The sequence below is a fragment of the Pteropus medius genome, unplaced genomic scaffold (assembly GCF_902729225.1).
Source record: "Pteropus medius unplaced genomic scaffold, Ma_sr-lr_union100, whole genome shotgun sequence".
NCBI classification, from domain to species: domain Eukaryota; kingdom Metazoa; phylum Chordata; class Mammalia; order Chiroptera; family Pteropodidae; genus Pteropus; species Pteropus medius.
The window spans coordinates 21,071,340-21,091,370 of NW_024351730.1; the positions used below are offsets into that span (position 1 = coordinate 21,071,340).

Sequence of the window (20,031 nt, forward strand, 5' to 3'; positions counted from 1 at the left end):
AAGCTGAAGGAAGGTACTTAACTTTCTATAGAGGCTACCCCGAATGTGTGCACCAAATCCAAGACTGGCCCCTTAGAAATCTGCCTGATGACAGTGGAAATTCAGAGTCAGGCAATGGGACTTTTTTTGGAAGACAGCTGGGTCTAGGGGAATTTTTGTAAGCAATGAACCATTCTTTAATTGAAACCACTGGATGTGGTTAGTAGTTTATTTTAAAAACACCATATGTTAGTTCATTCCTATATACTGTGACAATCATAGTTTAATCAAAAGCTGCTTGTGACATTTCTGTTTAGTGTTCATAAAAGAGCCGCTTGCTTCCTTGAAATCCTGAACTCTGTGCCAAATGCCAGTACATTCACAATTACAGTTTGGCTTTTAGGCAATTGTGCAACTTTTCGAGTATGTGGTAGGTTTTTATTTCTTTTTGTCACTTTCACTAATCTGTCGTATTCTTAAATGGAATAATGTTCTTAGACTTTTTGTTTGGTAAACAGTGACTTTTATTCCTTTCTCCACGGTTCCCCTGAGAGGAAATAAGTTAATATAACTGTTTTTGATTCTCCTTTTTGGCTAGAAAGCCAAGCTAATGTATAATCTCATTGAGATGTGATCTATTTGTATGAACCATAGTAAGCTTGTTATCATCCTTCATGGTACTGGGGCAGGCACCCTGTTTGCCACCACAGGATGAGAAGAGAGATGCAGCCAAATCCTTGAGCTTTCTGTGCAGTACACTGCAAGTCAACTCAATTCATTTCCTTTCAATCCATGTTGATCCAATTCAAGATATATTCATGGAGTACTTCTTTTCAGGCATAGTCCTGGGCCTGCAGAGATGAAAATTTCATTAAAAAACTGAGTTTAGTGGAGAACATGACACAAATCAGACAGATTTTAGAGAATGTGATAGTGGAGTTACACACCAGGTGGCATGAGAGCATAGAGGAAAGTGCCTAAGTATGGCAGGGAAAGTAGGAGAAGGTCTTAGAGAAGAAGGAGCACTCGAGTTGGGCCTCAGAGTGGCAGGAGGATGTCAGGAGGTTGGGGCGGGGAGGGCAAGGACCTGGTTAGGCATCACTGCCCCTTCACCCAGGAATGGGCCAACACAGATGGTGAACAAGCTGAGGCGCTTCCACCAAAAATCCCTCCCCCCTTTTAAAGGAAAGAATATGGTCATTTTCTTTCTGTATTTAAATGACCATGAGAGTACATATTAGGAGACACTGTGTAGTAATCTGCCTAATATCCATTCTCTTCTTTTTTATCCTTAGAACCCCAGTTTTGTTCAAGGCAGCAATGTGTCAGCTAAAAACTTTGATTTCCCGGGTTTCCTTGTGGATAAGGGTGGCCATGTGACTCAGTCATGACTAATGAGATGTAAGCTTAAGTGTACTGGGTGGTACTTGGGGGAAATTTATTGTTTCTCGATGGAAAGGGATAGGTGCTGACACACATTTTAATGGGTATTGGTGAACGAATACTTTAGTTCCATTATTTGCATTTTCACTCCATGAAGAGTGAAAAATCATCATGTGTTTTTACTTCCAGGAAGTAAGACCTGGCATCTCTTTGTCATTAGTGCTGGTGAGCCTGAGTAGTCCCTTACATTTTCTAGGTGGGTCTGTTTATACATCTATCTTTACTCTCTCTCCTTGCAAAGGAGGATTATGAGAAGTAATAAGAATAAATCCGTATATGAGGTGACTTGAATTTCATTGATAAAATGTTGCTGATGATAATAGTAATAGTAATAATAATGATAAAAATGTTTATTGAACACAGATGACTCTGGACTAGGTATTATGCATGTACTCCAAAAATAGAATCATAATTTTCCTCATCAAAGCCCTAAGAGGTTAACATCCTCTTTTTTGAGGTTGAGGACACTGAAGCTCAAAGAGGCAAGTGACTCACCTAATGTTATGTGTTTGGTGAGTAGCATTGCTGGGACACTGGGATCTTTCTGACTCTAAGTAAAGGCTCTTAACCATTGCACTAGAGTGATTTTCAAAAAGATTGGATGAGGTTTTTTCACAGCTCCATGCTAGAGTGAATGAAATTTGAAAGATATACACGTCCAAATTCAGTTTATATTATCAGTATTGATTATTTACATTGCACTGCAGAGTAATAAAGAACTTAAACAAAATGGATAAAGAAGGCTTTTCTCTTCTCCCTTGGAATCCTGCATGATAAATTTTGAAGTTTTAGCTTAGAATCAGAAGTCCTGTTGTGAACCTTTTTATTGCCGATCTTTAATTACATTTACTATTTGAGATGTACATAAAACAAACTATAACTAAAATAGCTAAAACCGTCTAGATGAAATGGGTACTGTGGCTAGATTTTGCTATGGACTGATAGTTTTCCTTTCTGGGTGAATTATAACAACCTATTATCTGTTCATTGATAAATTTATTGACCAATCATTTGTTCTTTAATTTTTTTAAGTTAAAAGTTTTAGAATTTGGTCAGCTGTCTTAATTGCATGTTTCGAAAAATATTTTGGTTTCAAGTGAGTTCACTATAAAATGTCACTCGTCTTCCCTGCTCTGAGAAGTCCTTAGCTCTCCAATCTGTTCCTTCTGAACAAATAAAGTCATGGAAAAGTTATTCAGTACTGAGAACTCGAGGGAAGAATCTCTCAGTAAACCCAGAATCACATCAGTATCAGGAAAGATGCCCCATTTGTCTATTCATCTCTTCATCCAGAATATTTATTGAGGGTCTACTGTGTACCAAGTGCAGTGCTAGGTGCTTGGGATATGATGGTAAGCAAAATTAAAGACATTTTCTACCCTTAGGGAGTTTATAGTCTTTTGGGAGAGGTACTTACTAATCAAATACCCATACAAATAAACATTAAATTGCATCTATGTTAAGTACTATTATGGAATATGACCCATGATGCTATAAAATCTGATAATAGTGAGATTTGACCAAATTAGGGAGGTTAGGAAATGACTTCTCTGAGAAAGTCATACGTGAGTTGAGACCTGAAGGATGAGAAAGAAAAAATTTGATGAAAGCTGAAGAGAAGAACAGTGCAGGTAAAAACAAGAGCACAAAACAAGGAAGGCTCTGTGCCGGGGAAGAAGCATGGCGAGCGTCTTAAACGCTCTTGTTTAAGACATGCCATTAACACTGCCTGAGTATGGAGAGGCCTTATTGAAAAAATTCCATCTAAAAAATAATTCAATTTTTGACTAGTATTTAAGAAAATTAAAGGTACTAATTTCAGGTTAGTAATTAGACATATAGTAAGGTAAATGCACACAGTAAGTTAAAGCATCATTTTTTTATCTGAGTTTAAAAAGGACTTTTTGCTTCCCAACTTCATATTTTTTTTCCCAAATGCTGTATTACCCACCCAATCATCTCCAACTTCTGCTTATGTGTCATTAACTTCTTTTCTGCAAATATTCTTTTTACTATATCAGCGCGTCAAGCAAAGGATTTGTTTTGGAGCCACCACCGAGTCTCAGCAAAAGCTCCTGGTGTTGGCAAGAGAGGTGCATTCCTACCTTCTCTAGTGGCTCCACGACTGTCTACTTTGACGTAACACTTTCCTGGCAGTCAGTATCCCCTGAGGATACCATTTCTTCGATTTAGAATATAGCAGGGTCAAGGGGCAAACCATTCTGGGTGAATGTTTTAGGAGCATTGACTTTAAGTCACGCACATGCCTTTTCTATCTGTGGCTCACATAATGTAAGGAAGAGAAGGAGGATCGAATGACAGGGTCAAGAGGATACAAAACCTGAGCCCTGCTTCTGCTTACTCAGCGATTTCTTCCAGAATGACTTTACGTGTGTCACCAGTGTGGAATGGTATCTTACTGTGACGATTCTGTGGTTTTGGTTTGTTATCTTATTCTGTCATACTAGGGCAAGAAGAGAAATTTCTAATGTAAAGGGAGATTTTGTTTGGCCAGAGGGATTTTGAAACCTTTTTGTACTACGTACATCAGTGCATTTTTGTTCACTGTACTTCTGAAGTCTGTGAGCAGGAAATGTGTGTTTGCTCCAAAAAGAAATGAGAAAACGTCCCAGGAGGGCCTCATTGATTGTAGCGAAATATATTTTTATAGGACTTTTCATATTTTCACACATTGCTTTTTCCTACTTTTCTCCAAGTTGCATTTTTCCATCAAAATTAATTTGGATGGTGTTAAAAGTTTTCCCTGGGCCCTTTGTATACAGCCCAAAGGGCATTCAGAGAGTTGACTAAGCTGAGTTGACTATATATTGCAAAATATTTTATTTTGTGTTGTGCTACTTAACTTATGGAGGCTTTTATACACACTATCCAATTGTTCCATGACTTTTAATGCAATTAGAGCAAGCTTTACTCCTGTTCCCACAAGCTAACAACTTCCCGTAGTCCTGTATTGGAGGAGTCAGGCTCAGGAGAAAGTCTTTGGACTCCTGGTCTGGCTTTCTTTATATTGTGTCATGAAGCCATAATTCTGGAATGATTGGGCCAAAAAGAAGGAACATCCGATGGGGCACAGTCAAGTCCTGGAGAGTACCATGATTCATTTTTCTAAAGCCTGGTACATTCAAAATTAGAAAATTATACTTACAGATAGTTGTTTTTTCACTTGATTGGTCTAAAGTCAACTGAATCTTACAGAAAACTCCTTTGGAAGTGGGTTGCCTTGGAAATGGATGAGCATAGAAGTATAATAGCTTTTACTGTATTTGAAATTCCAGCAGTTTAGGTGACAGTTGTGTCTTTCTGAAGGGCGTGGGCAGATTCTGAACGGGCTTTTCCAGTTGCTCATCAGCTTGGCCATCATTGCTCTTGTTACAGCAGTCACTCAGTTTCACAGATGTCTTTTAAAATCTTTTGTTGTTTATTTTCTGAGTTCAGAATATGAGGAAGTAATATCTTTTTTTGGCATATTGCATTGCTTGTCCTTGCCTAGCACAGAGTTGGTGTTAGGAAATGCATGCTTACTTGAATAGGAACATGTCACACATTTGGGACTTTACTTTAGACTTAATAAAGGGCCACCTCCCTGATTACATTTGATCCCTACAACAACCTTGTGAGAAATCTAATGTCTATTTTATTATTCCCTTATATTACAAATGAAGAAAAGCAATGTTTACCAATATTACGTAGTGGTTAAGACTATAGGCTTAAAATGATAGTTTGAGTTCAGATCTCAGTATGCTTTACTTACCAGCTTTCTGATGGTGAACAAGTCACATGACTGTTCTAAGTCTCAGTTCTTACAATTCATAAAATAAGGTGAGAAAGGTATCTACCTCACTGGATTGCTATGAGGGTTCAATGAGTTATTAGTCCTTCAAATGACGCTAGCAAATAGTAAGGCTCAGTGTGTATTTATTATTGGTAAGTGATTTGATTACATTCACACATTAGCAAGGAGTGGACTTAAACCTGTGACTTTCAACTCCACCTCCTACCTCATCATCTTTTCAAAATCCCATCATCCTGCAGCAATTTCTCTCTCTCTTTCTCTCTCTTTCTTTCTTTCTTTCTTTCTTTCTTTCTTTCTTTCTTTCTTTCTTTCTTTCTTTCTTTCTTTCTTTCTTTCTTTCTTTCTTTCTTTCTTTCTTCTTTTCTTTCGTTCATGAACAGACAGCTGCCACATTAAATTACTAAAGAGGGGGATGGGTTTTTGGAATAAAAGACTTAAAGGTGCTGAGAGAACATTTGAACTCCTGGAATAAAGTCAGCAAATTATTCTAAAAATGGAGAAACACCTACCCTCCCTATTATTAAGAGCTGTTTGGTTCTAGCCCAAATTTAGCTTTCTTAAAATTCCCCCTCTCTGAATTACATTAATAGTATATGAGTACTTTTGGATGTAGCAGCTGATGTGCTGTATCTTCTGTCATTGGTAGAGAGTTGAAGAGAGATGTTGCATTCCCACATTACAAGCCCTCTGATGACCTACAACCTTTTCCTGGGATGGGACTGGTGAGAATGAGGGGTGCAGTTCACAGAAGAAGAAGCCATAGTTTCATTTGCACTGTTCTCTAAGGAAATCGTTGTAGATTAGTGGCCAAACAAAAAACTGGCTTGAGATGTTTACTGAGTTGAAATTTTCCCTCAAGATATTTACATTCATTTCTATCATGCCACTTCTTTTTTCCTCAGAGAGTTCTGCTAGAAGTTTGTTGGGGGCATAGCATGGTGCCTGCTTTGGGCCCCCATCACTTCACATCTTTTGCGTTTGCCTATAGGGGTCCTCAGTGCTGCACCATAGTCGACCTGCATGCACACACCTTCACTTAGGTGAGCATTCACCTCTTCTCTGATTATAGAAATAATAATACTTGACCTTATATAGTGCTTGAGAGGTTACAGAGTACACTCGTATGCATAAATTATTTTGAGAGTTGTTTAGATATTATTATTCCTATTTAACATGAGAAACTATAGATCTGAAAGCTTAGATGAATTGTCCAGGGAGAGGGGATAATTAGGAGAAACAGGACTTGAACATCTCAAGTCTGCTGCTGTTTTCATAATACTTAAATCAGTATTTTCCCCTTGCTGAATTAATTAGTTGGTTAGTTAATAGCTTCTCACAGTCTACAAAACATTTAAGTGTCTTGTAATACTTAAATATGGGTGAAAATAGATGTCAAAAACAGGGAAAATATACAATATGCGGAACTACTAGGACCAATGCTGTTACTAGAGGTGAATTTAATTTGTCTTTGAGCTTCCTGGCAGCTAGGATAAAAAGAGAGACACAATTGGTTACATGTTTCTTATCAAGAAACGAAAAAGCATGCTAAAGAGAAGTAAAGATTTCACTAGAAAGTATTCTAAAAGGAGTATTTCACTTCAAGTTTTAGATAAGTGGCGAAAAGAATAATTGAAGCCAATGCTCTTCACCAAATTATAGAGCTATGCAATACAGTAGTCCTCCCTTATTTATGGGGCATATGTTCCAAGACCCCTATTGGATACCTGAAATTATGGAATGTACTGAATCTTACATATACTATGTTTTTTTCCTATACATATGTATTTGTGCTAAAGTTTAATTTATAAATTAGGCATAGTAAGAGAGTAACAATAATAACTAATGGTAAAATAGAACAAATATAGCAATTTGCTGTAATGAAAGTTATGTGATTGTGGTCTCTCTCTCTCTCAAAATATCTTATGGTACTTTGCTCTCCCTTCTTGTGATGATGTGAAATGATACAATGTCTAGATGATGAGATAGTGAGGTGAATAATATAGGCATTACAGTGTAGCATTAGGTTATTGTAAGGGTTGCTTGAACACAAGCACTGCCATACTGCAGCAGTCAATCTAATAACTCAGAAGGATGCTAAGTGACTAATGGGCAGGGAGCGTATACAGTGGGGACACACTGGACACAGGGATGATTCACGTCCTGGGCAGGATGGAGCAGGACCACATGAGATTTCGTCATGCCACTCAGAATGGCGCACAATTTAAAATGTTTGAATTGTTTATTTCTAGAATTTTTCATTTAACATTTGGACTGCAGTTGACCACAGGTAACTGAAACTGTGGAAAGCAAAACTGCAGATAAGGGGGGATTACTGTAACATAAAAATGCATTGCAAGGGAACTAACATTCATTGGGTGCTGTTATGTGTCAGGCACTATACTAGGGACTTCGTATGCCGTTTTATCCCCATAAATATTTAATTATTAAAACTACTTTTAAAGTTATCATTATACCTACTTGATGATAAGGAACTTCAGCCTCAAAGAATTTATATAACTTCCTCAAGATCACATAGCTAGTAAGGAGTAAACCTGTAACTGAGACCCAGACCATGTCTGATTCTAGAGTCCATGCTCTCTCTACTCCATCATGCTCTTGTAATGCTTTAAGGAAGTAAATTAACAAAAAGCAAGTATATCATATCCTAGTGCTTCTGCGTTTTCTAGGGATGTGTTTTCATCTAGGTTTTGGTAGGAGGTGGGTAGTAGAAAAGCTCTTAATCAATTGCTATTTGAGAAAGTTTCTCTAAACTAAGAATAGTGGTTATTTGTTAACCGTTGTTGAATATCACATACACTTTCTATACATTATCTTCTTTAGTCTTCCCAGCAGCCCAGCGAGGAAGATAAGATTATTCTCATTTTGCAGATGAGGAAAGTGAGGTTCACTGAGGTTAGATGACTCACAAAGGGTCATACAGTGGCTCAGTGGCAAGCTTCAAACACAGATCTCTCTGGCTTTAATGAGCATGTGCTTCATCTTGTGCTAGTAGGCCTCTTACTAAGCAAGTGGTAAAGTTGTTAATCTCTTAAAAAAAAACAAAAAAACACAAAAACCAAGATCCTAATCTAGACCCTTATGTCAGCACTGAGATAGACTGCAGGGGTACCTATAGGCAAGTCCAAATTTTCTTTGAAAGGCAGTTGGGTCAGCTTATACATACGTTCAAGCTTTAGTGTACAGAGTTTCACATTGTATATCATGAATGATATGATGTTGGCATACAGAATTTTCAAAGAAGGTATTCCTGATGACTTTCACAACCATAGGAAAACCTTAAAATGTTTCAGTGGAACATTATTTTATGGGGTCTCTGAGAAAGCCCCCAGGGTGAACTATCCTCTAGATATAGAGGTGTCAGGAACTGATATGGACAAGTTTAGTTTTGGAGAATGCAACCAAATGTAATGATTTTAGCTTAGGATAGTTAATACAGAACTTTTCTTTTTGAGAGTCCTGAAATACCATGATCAATTATGTAGGTGAAGTCACTCCCATTTTGCGATTATTCTAATAGTATTAACCACCACTTCCACCATCACCACAGTAAGAATAAGTAGTGTTCACTAGGTAGTTTTCTGAGTACTTTACAAGTAGTAGCTCATTTAATCCTCATAACAAGGCCTATAAGGGAAGTATATTTATTAACTTGATTTTATAAATGAAGAAATGTAGAGAACTGAGTGACTCACTCAAGGCCTATAGCTGCACTGATCTGCTCTTTATATATGGTGAATCAAATAAAGATATTTATATCCCTCTTCTTCATTGCTGGTTGCAGTACAACCACTTCATATGCAAGTGATTTTAAATCCTTAAAAATAGAAATTAAAAAGAATCAAGGCAAGGATACAGAAAACAATCTAAGATTGCTAACTTCCTAGAAGGAAACCATGCCTGCCCAGCCTAATTCTTGCAGTGGGAAAAGTACCAAATGACGGGGAATCTCTACTGAGCTCATGTGGTCTGGTTTATAACCGATTTCAGTTCACAGAGGCAAAAGCTGGTTAAAAGTCCAGAACTCAGTTTTATGACATTGTTCTTGACAGATTTTCTCACAAAGTGATGCACGTAGTTTTATTTATTGATAGTAGCATTTTTTTTTGCCTCAAGTTTACTTACTCCTTAAGTTGCATGTTGGATTGAGAATTCTAGATGTGTATATTGATAAAATATTTTCATGAAGTTTAGAAAGAACAGCTAAGTGATTAAGCAGTCTGTAGCTCTGGGAAGCATAGAGGTTAAGTCTTGGATGCTGAAACCAGATTGACCTGGATTAGATGCATGATCTTGAGACAGTTTACTAACTTCTCTGCATCTCAGTTTTCCTCATCTGAAAAAAATGGGGAAAATACTACCTGACTCATAAAGTTGTGATAAAATGAAATAATCAGTATGAAGCGCTTAGCCTAGTGACTGGCATAGTATAAACTGTATAAATATGCCATATAAGGTTGCCCATTAAAAATGGGGCAAGGGATGTTCTGAGTTCATTCAGAAAGAATTATACATGAAGAATTAGAGTAGTTTGACGAGAATTGGGGGTCATCAAATAGAGTATTTCTGAGTGATTTAGGTATTAGAATTTAAATTTCACATGCAGTTAGTATCTTTGGTGGAGCTCAGGTTCTAATTATCAAACTCTGTAGAATTTTTTTTCATCCTAAAAGGGAGGTGGGTTGTCCTGTGGTAGAGCAGGGAGTACTAAGCTGGTACTCAAGAGTTGGAGTTCTAGGCAGTTGTGCCTTTTACCAGCTTGTTGACATCGAGCATTTCATTGATTATTTTTGGGCTTCAGTTTACTGAGCCATGGAATGGGGGGTTGGTGTAGGTGATCTCTAAATTTTCTTGCAGCTCTCATATTCTATCATAAATTAGTTTAGGCTATATGAAACTAGATAAACTAATCATTAAAAAACCGTTGCCAAAAAGAGTTTCTTTTTCAGATAGTCACAAATACAACAGAGAGAAAAATAACTGAAGATAAAACAAGAACTCCAAAGTAGGTTGCTGGAGATTCTGTTTTTTATTCCCAAATGTCCCTTAGGGCCAAATGACCCTTTATTGTCTTTCATTGATTCCTTTGGAGAATTGTCCTCAGCTCATTCACAGGCCTAGGATCTTTTGCTTCCTTCCTTAATTCAAAAAAATTCTTTTCAGTTCTTTTCACTGTAACAGCAGGAGTGGCCCCAAAGAATGCAGGCACAGGAAACGTCTTTACTAATTGTTGCCAGTGGCAGTACAGCCCTTCTCTGAGTTGCCCCGAGCTGTCACTGGAGTGAATATATGAATGAATCAAATGAACAGGGAAGATAAGTTCAAATAACTGAATACAGTTTTTTTTCTCCCAAAGGACAATTTTGTCTTGAGCTAAGGGTCATTTAAACTGGAGATATAGTTGGCACAGTGCCTTGGAAAGGCTTGTCACTTTCTTTCTGCAATACTGCCTGAAAAGATCCCATTTCATCTGAGACTTTTTCAAACTGGATGTCATAATTTTCCTTAAAATAATGGTGACAGGGAGTGGTGATTAAATGTAGAGTACATTCTAGAACTGGTCTTTATCTTTCAAAGTTTCAGGGTAATAAGACTTTTTCTCAGAAATTTAGCTCTTTTCTCTCTGATAGTGCATTGAGAGTAGTAGTAATGTCTAGCAGGCCGACAACGTCACAAATTGGTTCGTTAAACCTCCATATTTAATATATGAGACAACTGAGGAAAAGTGATATGGCCACGGTGGCCCAGAGAGTTAACTTAGGCCTCTAGCACTCAAGCAAGTGTTTTCTCTGCCACGCCCCATTTCCTTCCTATATTGGGCTGCAGCTTCCTAATTCTTACATAATAACCTGAATTTGCCACAGCAGTAACCATCTTCCACGAACATTAGAACTTGAGAAGATTGGACAAGTTTTCCTTCTTGATGAAGCCATGCTTCTAATTGAGGTTGAGGGTCAAATCCACGAAAATGTGGCTGCCAAACTCTCCTGAGACAAGAAGACACTAGACGTGCGAAGTGAAAGCATACATGGTAGAACAAAAGTTCCCAAGTGCGTCAGTGAACAAGTGAGCTCTAAGTTCAGAGAGACTTTGCGAAGCATTGAGAATGTGGCAATCAGTCTGGAGTAATCTTGTGGCACTGCAAACTAGAATGTTATAGTATTTTTTTTAAAACATTTGTTTTTTGAAAATTATAAGTTCATCTATGGCCATGCTACCCTGAACAAGCCCGATCCCATCTGATCTCAGAAGCTAAGCAGGGTCGGGCCTGGTTAGTACTTGGATGGGAGACCACCTAGGAAGACCAGATGCTGTAGGCATAAAAAATACAAAAATAAGGGATTGTAAGCTAACAAGGTCCTTGCAATCTGTGAGGTCAACCAAGGGTTGCCTCACCTAAAAAAAAAAAAAAAAAGAGAACTATAAGTTTCTGTACTATCTCTTACAACTTCCTATAAGTTTATAGGACCTTCCTAGGGCTGCTTCTTTGTGGTTACGCCCTCTCCTGTAACATCATCCTCAAACCTTGGTACCTACTAATCTGTTTTCCGTGTCTGTAATTTTGTCATTTTATGAATCTTATATAAATGAATCATGTAATATGTAAACTTTTTAGATTGACTTTTTAAAAAAATCAGATTAAGATCCATCCAAGTTGTTGCAAATAGTTTCATTTGTAATTGTTGAGTAGAAATCTATGATATGAGTATACTACAGTTTAACTGTTTACCTACTTAGAAGCATTTTGGTTGTTTCCAGTTTCAGATTATTGCAAGTAAAGTTGCTATCAACAATTGCATACAGACTTTTGAATGGATATATTACTTCATTTCTCTGAGATAAATGTATAGAAGTACAATTGTTGGGCTGTATGGTAAATGTATGTTTAATTTTTTAAGAAACTGCCAAACTATTTTCCAGAGTGGTTTTGCCATTTTACTTTCCCACCAGCAATATATGAGTGATCCAGTTTCTCTGCATTCTCACCAGCATTTCACTGTGTCACTATTTTTTATTTTAGCTATTATAATAGGTGCATAGTGATAATCTCGTTCTGATCCTAACTTGTATTTTTCTAGTGGCTAGTGGCATTGAATATCTTTTCGTGTTCTTATTTTCCATCTGTATATTCTCTTTGGTGAAATGTCTATTTGTATGTTTTGCCCATTTTCTAGTAGAATTGTTTCATTTTTTTATTGTTGAGTTTTAAGAGTTCTGTATATATTTATATGTTCTAGACATGTGTCCTTTGTCAGATAGGTGATTTGCAAATATTTTCTTCCCAGTCTATAGCTTTCCTTCCATTGTCTTAACAGAGTCTTTCACAGAGCAAAAGTTTTAAGTTGTGATGAAGACCAATTTATCGACTTTTTTTACTTTTATGGAGCGTACTATCTGGTTCATGTCTAAAAGCTCTTCACTAAGCCCTAGTCCTAAAGATTTTCCCCCTTGTTATCATCTAAAAATTTTAAAATTTTACATTTAGATCTATGATCTATTTTGGGTTCATTTTTGTACAAAGGTATGGGGTTCAGCTCAAGTTTTATTTTTAAAATGCATTTTTCCCTTTAAATAAAGAGATATCTATATGCAAATGTGGTAAGTCTGTATAAAATTATTATATTGTACACTTTTTATATTTAGACAATGTTCTACAGAGAAGTGTTCACTGCAAAGAAATTAAAGGGAAAAAAATAACATAAACGTGATACTTTTTTTGAGACTACGGAATGTAAATACGTGAGAATTAGTAGATTACAGGTAGAGTCAGCATCTAGAGGAATACATCTCCACTTCAGATTTTATTTCTTGGTTACCACTTGAATGTACTGTATTTGGTTTGAGGTAACTCAGTATGATGTTAACTACAAAGCAGATTCTAGAGCTTGGATTTGTCACTGAAGATCCTGCAGTAGACCTGGAGTTGCAGTTCAAGGCTTTACTTAAGGTGTGTAAAGTGGGATCTGAGTCCAACTTTGTATTTAATACAATGCTTGAGGAAGAGTACACTAGACTTTGGTTCTGAGGGGGCAATATAATGTAGAAGAAAGAACACTAGGGCAGAAGTCTGGAGGCCTACAGTCTAGGGCCAGACCTGTAGTAAATGGTTTTATGACTTTCTGCAAGTGATTTTAACTGAGTCCCAGTTTTCTCCCTTCTGAATCAAGGAGCTTGGGCCCTAGATTATCTCCAAAGTCTCTTTCAGATTTACATTTTATGGTGCTGTGAATTTTTTAAAAAATAAAATGGACTGTGGTGTGATTTTCATTTTTTTCTTGATTAGAATTTAAAACCCTGTTATGGTAAATGGTAATTGATGTTTAATAATGGATGTGTTAAATATAATGTATTATGGAAATGCTCCTTTGGTAGAAAATATGTATATTATTGACATGTATCTAATGCAACAATGGGTTGATCGACACATTCTCTTTCAAAATTATTTGAGGAATTATAATGCCTGGTTATGTATTGTGTGTCCTCCTGGGATTGACAAACCCATTAGCAATATCTAAATATTGACAATGAAAGGCAAACCTGTTTTGTCTTGAACAATACTCAACATGAATGACTGAAGGCAAGGGGCATTCAAGGGGCCTTATTTTCTCTCTTTTTTTCCTTTTTAATTTTCTGAATGAGATAACTGCATGATGCATATTATTTCATTCTTATGTTTCTTATCTACATGACCTCAGTTCTTGCTCACTAGTACAATTTCTGAAAGAGCAACTTTTTAATCAACCCTGTAAAAAACCTTGTAAAGTTTGGTTTGGGATTTGAATAGAGAAGGAATGGAATAATAATCTGAGTTCTTAGGATAGGAAAAGCAGCCCTGGCTTGATAAAATTACAAGTGGGCTCTGTGGAAAGCCAGAAAATAACTGTTTGGCCAGTGCATTATAGTGTGTGGAAGGCAGACAGGTGGCTGCATTAGGAAAAAGGGTAGCCTTAACACTGAATTTAACTGGACCAGAACCATATCCATCGGTATTAATGAGTGAAACACCCATGACTGGTGACTGGATTTTTCAAATATGCAAAGAAACGGGACCATTACATTTAAAGCTGAGGTGTGATAATGCCAAATAGACTGGTTTGTAAATCTAATGAGCAAAATTTTGTCATGAAAATGCTGACCAAGGTCCTGTCCTCCGTTTGGAAAAGCTGTGTTGTATTTTGTGATAACCTAAACCTGTTCAGCTTCTTCAGTGCAGCAGCAACAATGACCAGGGCTCTGTTGATTTGTTTTATGTTTCTGTAACATCATTATAGTCTTTGCGCCTCTGTCTTCCTCCTCCCCTGATCCTCACTTCAATTTCATTGTCTTAGGAAGACTTTTAATAAAAACCCCATTTCCATCTTTAATCTTTGTGTGCTCTTTTATGGCAATGTCTCCTGGAATAAGAGGGTGATTTAGGTACATAATGTCTGCAGTAGCTGAAATGCGTGTGTGCAGTCTTGACATTTGACTTACAGAGGGAGCGTCTCTTGTCCTCGGAGTCATACAGGGCCGAACTGTTCTGCCTCAGTTTCATTGACTGCCTTGGCCTTTGCAAGTGGGAAGCCAGCAGAATCTTGGCAGGATCAGGTGTAAAGGCCACTCTTGTCTCATACATGCAAGTCCATGGCCTTATTACGTTAATTTCTAGGGAAGGAAATGTGAGGCTGTTGGGGGAGTGGCTTTTGAGTCCACATTATTGCTATTTGATCCTCACTTTCTTTCTTTGAGATTCACAGCTGTAGATCACTCATTGATACCCATTAAGAATTTGCTATTCACAGAAATCAGATTGGGTAAGTAACTTTGATTACTGTTTTCTGCAAAATTTCCACTGGTTTTACGTACATTCCAGGTCCTAGGGAAGTTCCATGCAGAGTTCAGTGTAAGCTGATCCCAGGCTGGTCCACAGTGTCATACTTTCAGACCCAAGTGAGCTTTTTATAGTCCTCTTGCAGTGGCAGATCCCTTCTCCTTTTGCTTCTTTATGCTAAATGAGGAGAGTGAACAATCATCTTAGAATTTTCTCAGTAGTCAGCTTTCACGAATAGAGTCATTTTTTTTTCTTTGTCTTAACTTTGTAAAGTCTGTAAACTTCTGTTGGTAAGGGTAACCTGTGGTGATAAGGGTAATAGGAGTAATGCTAATAGTAATGTGATGTCATTGGTAAAAATAAGCCGCTATCAGTTGTATTTCCCAGAATGGCAATAAAGGGCTTGTAATTTAGACTTGGATCGTTTTAGATTTTATACTCTTTGCCAGAGTCATAACTACTCCTTTAATGGTAGAAAAACAGTTTATACCTGAAGTATTTTTAATAGAATTTGAGCACAAAGGGATTTTAAGGGCCCGCTATTCTACCTCTCACCAAAGTAAAAATCCTTGCTACACAGTTTTTTTTTCCTGACTGATCGTAATTCTCGCTCCTAGGGCTTGGAAGCTCATTGCTTGCACTGTGGTTCATTCCATTTGTGGACAGTTTCAGTTGCTAAAATGCCTTTCCTTACATGGGATCAAAGGTAGCCTTTCTGTGATTTTGACCCTTTGATCTTAGTTGCGCCTTTGATAATACAATTAATCCTTTTCCCTGTTTCCACATAACAGCCCTTGAAAATAAGAAGGAATTGTAACATTTCTCAGCTTTGCTTGACTTGATGTTTTTATATTTCTTTAAAACTATATTTTATTTATCTGTCTTCTTTCAAGTCATTGCTAACAATGTCAAATAGAACAATGCATTACTTTTCCAAGCTGATCTTGGTTCATCATTCAGCTCTCTTTGTGCTTATGTCTTTCTGAACCTTTACATAGAAAGGAGAACGATGAGCCACTGTGCTTCCTGGTCTTCCAACCCTTTTGCTCCCACTAGTGCTTTTGCTTCCCATTCTTTTCTTGTATATTTCTGTATCCTTACACTCTGGGTTTTGTTTCTTGTTTCTAATTTTACGTTGTCCCATAGTCACATCTGGTTTTCTGGTGTTTCCTGCTTTAGTCACTTTGGGAAACTACCTGCCAACCTACTTCACCACTGACACCTATCAGATTGGTGCCTTCAGTGAGGAATCTGATCAGGCCATTGTTTGGTCGCGGAGTGATATTTCTTAGACTATGCTTCCCAACAGTGTCCTGCAGCAGTGGATTGTAGATGTGCTGAAAAATTGATCTCTGTAGCTCTTAAATAGCTGGCCAGGACCTCGGTGGACTCAGGTGACCTCAGTGGACCCAGGTGTCAAGTAGCCCTCTCTATATACTTCAGTGTGACATACAAATGCCATTCTGCCCCAAGGAATCATGGCGTACCACTGACTTAGTTGTGGGATTAAGTTTAGATATTTTGCTTGACTTAAGATAAGTGATGCAGTCATTTAATCAGAAAAAGAAATGAAGATTTCTTGGCAAGACACAGTCTTTGTGAACCCATTGCGGCTCCTGGCAACCTTTCGGGTTGAAAGTACTGGTGCGAGTGTAGCTGGGTGATGTTGACAGTGGGGATACCCCCTGCAGGCTCACCTGGGCAGTGTGAAGGCAGATTGTCTGCATTGATTACAGTCCCCTCAGTAGTTGTCTCTAACCTCAAAAGATGGGTGGTAGCATTTCAGGCAAGTTCAGTGAAGGTTGGAGCTTCATGAAGCACTGGCACTTGGGAAGTATGCTGGTTTTTTAACTCCCGCTTTTATGTGTCTGGCAAAGGCAAGTGGGCAACTGTTAAGGGAAGTGAAGTCAATATCTGGAGCTCTGGAGAAACCTGACTGCTCAATAATGACTGGCTATAAAACATTTTTTTTTTATTATTATTCTATGAGATGTTATTGAAAAATGTATTTAAAGGAAAAGTTAAATCTTGATTTATTTTTGAACTTTGTCTACCATGTCCATTACAAAATTTGTACTTAGATTAAAATTTTGTGGTAAGATCTACTTCTTCCTTTGGTTTTTGGTAAGCAATATTCCATAGTGACAAGTCTCATCTGTGTTTATTTTACGATTTTTCACAACAAAACTTTGAAGCAGCAGTTCTCAAACTTGAGTGGACATTAGAGCCATTTGGAGGTCTCGCCCAAAATTTGAATTTTTCCTTACTCCCAGAGATTTTTAACTAAGTCAGGGTGTTGCTAAGGAGTGTTTTATAGAAGCATGTCATGTGGACTCTTTTGCAAGTGGTCAGAAGACCAGATATTGAAAAGTATTGGATGTAAAGGACAATGCTTTTCCTACTTACCAGATGGTGGATGCTTTGTGTTGTATTGTCAAAGTATCATTTGCTTTGGAGATTTATATTTTTCCTGTGGCATGTGTCTCTTCTTGTGCTGTATTGAAATACAGAAATATCCAACCAAACTGGAATTATCACCTGCACTTTTTCTAACTTTGTGCAAAGTCAGGTCGAACAATATATGTTATCTTTCTTTGGTTATGACATTCAGAAAACACTCAACTTATTAAGATGGAGAGAATAACATTACCTTACATTTGTGTACAGTTTTACCATTATCCAGTATTTTTACTGATATTGCCTGTGATGCAATTGGTCTTCATAACAATTTTCCACAATTAATATTGTTAGTTTCACTTTATGAAGTAGGAAGTTTAAGGCTGTGAGTAAATGGTAGAAGTGATACTCTGACCCATATTACTTATACTTCAAACTTAGGCAGACTTTATTATGTGCCAGGTACTATAATGTACATGCAGTTCATTCTCTCTTTGAATCTTCATAAGGACACTGTGAGATATTATTATTGTCTTTATTATTATCATGACTTTTTAAAAAAAGTTGGCTCTTGACGAGCTTAAGTAATAGTAACTTCTTAAGGTCATGCCTCTAGAAAATGTTAGAACCAAGATTTGAACTAGGTTTGTCTGACACCGAAGTTCATGCTGTTTACTCTGAGTAGTATGAAGGCAGATTGCCTGGATTGATTGCATGGCTCGAATTAAATGTCTCTATTCTCAGAAGGATATATTTCCAGGCAAGTTACCAGTACACATTACAGCAAGTTACCAGTATACATTATACAAAGCCATGCAGCAACTCCCTTAGAAAGACTAGAAAGTAATAAAAAGATCTAACCAGAAGAAAAGTAGATGTTCGTAGTATGAAAGTTAAAACCAAATGTGAGGAAGTAAAATTGTACATTTTAAGAAAACGATAAAAATACCATTTACACTCTTCAGTCACCAGAAACAAAGGGTGGAAAGGGCTTAAGTCATGTTCTACATACATTCTGATAATGTGAGCCATTCTTCTTGAAGAAGCAAGAGAGTTGTCTTGCGTTTTACAGGCTTTTGGGTGTTGTTCAGTCTTTCATTTATGAGATCATATATCTATTATTAATACTAACTGGCATTTGACTTTTCATGCTTATGCCCTTGGCAGTGATGGTCTCTATATAGTCAATGTACAGTATAACTTTTGTGTTTTAAATCAGAAGTTTGCTTTCATCAGATAAGTCTTGTGTTGTTTCGCTAGTGTTTTTTTCTCCATTGATCAAACAGTCTCATTGGTGGTATATTTATTTTGGATTTCTTTATAAAAGTTTGAAATTAAAAATTTTGGTTTTGAAAGTTTTGGTTGAAATCCAATGATCACTTATAACACAGAAGTATGAAACGAAATGTTTAAAAAATTTTTTTTTGCTCTGAATTGTACTCTAAACTATAGGTCAAAGCAAAGTATTTTCTATTTACTAAATTTCACCAAGATTCAGGATGAATAAATGATTTGAAACATCTTCTTTTTGGTCTCAAGTCAAGCTTCGTCATTACCTTGTATCATCTATTACTGATGGTGATGAAAATTCCCAGGATCTAACATGTTGTCTTGACATCTTTTAATTCGCTATCTACCAATGTACATTTAGCAACTGTCCATATCCATCTGACTTTTAATATTTACAATTGCATATTGCTATCTTTTGGCTCTGATAATCCAGAGAACTGTGCCAGAAAGGAGCAGCGTTCAGGATGATGTCTTATTTGAACTGATTGTCTTGCCTTGTGCCTGGCTTGAAAGCCATGGGTGGAAGATATGGGATACATCAGTTCAAGCCTATGTTTTCTAAATGCTTTTCCTTCAGGGAGAGTGACTGAAAATGTCAGAGGCCCCGCTTCCTGACAGAGACAGTGAGTGCACGCAGTGCTTGATGGTTTGGCTTCATAACAAGGAGTCAGAGAGCAAATGGAGGGTAGGGTCTCTAGAGGAGCTTTCAAGGGCACCTGGAGCCATCAGGTTAGTGCCCACACTAGAGACATCTTTGTAATTATTTATCCAATTAAAAAAAAAAAAACCTCCATGGAAATGCTATCCAAAGCTATTCTAATTCCCTTCTTTTTCTCCTTTGTATGACAGACATCAAAATGTGTATGACCTCTGTATCTTTCAGTCACATGCAGGCTGTTTCTTGACTTTTAGAGTGGCTGGTAGAGTTATATTTTCAGTTCTCAGACTTTAGGGACTTAAGCAGAGGCCTAGGTTGACCTTAGGAATGTGCATTTTTATTCCTTTGAGAGTAGCACCGAGTAAAGCAGGTGGGGGAGCCAGGATTCCAATACAGACAAGAGTAAGTAATTAGGGTAGGTAAGAAATTATTCCTTTTCCTTCCAGCAGGTGGACAAGCTAAAGAGGAAAACATGGGAAAGGAGTTAAAGCTCATTTGAAGAAGGAAAGTGTCTATAATGCAATATTTTAAAACTTTTATTGAAAGAAATTCTATCTCTTTTGATTGTGAATTGAAATGTGCATTGGATATGTAGTGCTTCTTATAGTTATAGGATTTGAG

At 37.2% G+C, this 20,031-nt stretch overlaps 1 protein-coding gene and 1 pseudogene across 9 annotated transcripts in view; both read left to right on the top strand.

The window, feature by feature from the left end:
* SLC4A4 (solute carrier family 4 member 4) overlaps positions 1-20,031 on the top strand; it is a 357,503-nt gene that overhangs the window by 121,479 nt on the left and 215,993 nt on the right. The gene's annotated exons all lie outside the window — the stretch shown is intronic.
* LOC120588395 (uncharacterized) lies at positions 11,456-11,574 on the top strand (annotated as a pseudogene).